The sequence below is a fragment of the Gadus chalcogrammus genome, chromosome 13, assembly GCF_026213295.1.
Source record: "Gadus chalcogrammus isolate NIFS_2021 chromosome 13, NIFS_Gcha_1.0, whole genome shotgun sequence".
Classification (NCBI taxonomy): Eukaryota; Metazoa; Chordata; class Actinopteri; order Gadiformes; family Gadidae; genus Gadus; species Gadus chalcogrammus.
Genome location: NC_079424.1, coordinates 24,501,533 through 24,503,084, shown reverse-complemented (window position 1 = coordinate 24,503,084; position 1,552 = coordinate 24,501,533).

Here is a 1,552-nt window from a genome sequence, read left to right as displayed (position 1 = left end):
GAGGTGACGTTCCACGTCCCCAGAGCCAGCTTCTGCCGCCCGGGTCTGGTCCGTCGAGACCCCTGACCTTCGCTGCCACCCATGTGGCTGCGCACCCGACCCCAACGGGTCTTCCCACAGGTGGTGGGCCCATGAGATGAAGCGAGGGGGGGTGCCACGTAGTTTGTTCGGGCAGTGCCCGACCGGGCTCCGTGGAAAACCCGGCCACCAGGCGCTCGCCATCGAGCCCTCCATCTGGGCCTGGCTCCAGACGGGGGCCCCGGGCTTCCTCCGGGCCGGGTCACATCTCCTCTTTTTTCGATATTCATTGAGGATTTTTGAACCATTCTTAGTCTGGCCCCTCACCTGAGACCACTCTGCCATGAGAGACCCTACCAGGAGCATAAGGCTCCAGACAACACAGCCCTCAGGTTCACAGGGACACGCAAACCTCTCCACCACGATAAGGTGACGGTTCCAGGAGAGGTAATATGAAATAGAACTGTTTATTTTCATAATAAACACATACAGTACATTATTTAAACAAACAAAAAGTGCAATATGGGTTGAAACTACAGCAAATGTATAGTACAAAAGTTTGGTCGTCCACATAAAAAAAAGCACAACTGAGTAAAAGATTGGCACCTCTTGTGTATATATGGATGTTAGCAGTAGGAGATTGCCGATTGACATTGTTTATCTACAAATGTCAAGAAATGTAATAAGTAATTTAATAAGTAACTAACTAAATGTTATGATTTACCGCTGAAAATATCCCAGAAAACTGACTGGTAGACAGCAGTTACAATTACAAGTTGATTTGACCATGCTGCATATCTCTGCTTAATGTCCAGTGGCATAATGGGCTGTTTTTAGGAATGTAAAGACATAAAAAACTGAAAGATTCAACCCTAACTAGTCAAGGGACAAGTTAATAACGCATACATTGTTTTGATAATTTTTTAAATAAGTAGTATAGTTACAATCTGATCCTAGATAGAGAATCAAGACTTCTTCACTATTCTTTAAATTAACTTCGCCTGCTCCTAAGCAATTACTATCATTGCCGCACATTGCACATCCAGCCACCCATACACACCCCCCGAGGTGTCAACCATGCAAGGTATGAGGCGTCATAAGGTCTGCAACAGTTAGGGTCATGTGCCTTGCTGAGGGAACCAAGGATCGAACCCCTTCTAGTCGCCAGCCACTTGTTCTGCTGCAGCCCTGAAGGGACTTAAACTATTTCTCTGTTTAGAAAAGCGCTGTATAAATAAAGATCTTTATTATTTCCAATCAGTTTGTTCCTATTCTACAGTTGGTTGAACTTCTACAACAGAGAGGGACTGATATTAGTCCCTCTTACTTGAAGTGGGTGACTGATGGCAGGGTAATAATTGGTTAGGGAGTCGGGAGTCAAAAAGGCACTTTCTTTGTGTCCACACAGAACAAACTAAGGTTGAGGTGAATGGTTGGCTTACACACGCACGCTACATGCATGCATGCTACAGACTCAAATGCTGGCCTTTCTTCCTTTGTTTGAAAAGACCAAACTGGCACATGTGCATATGGT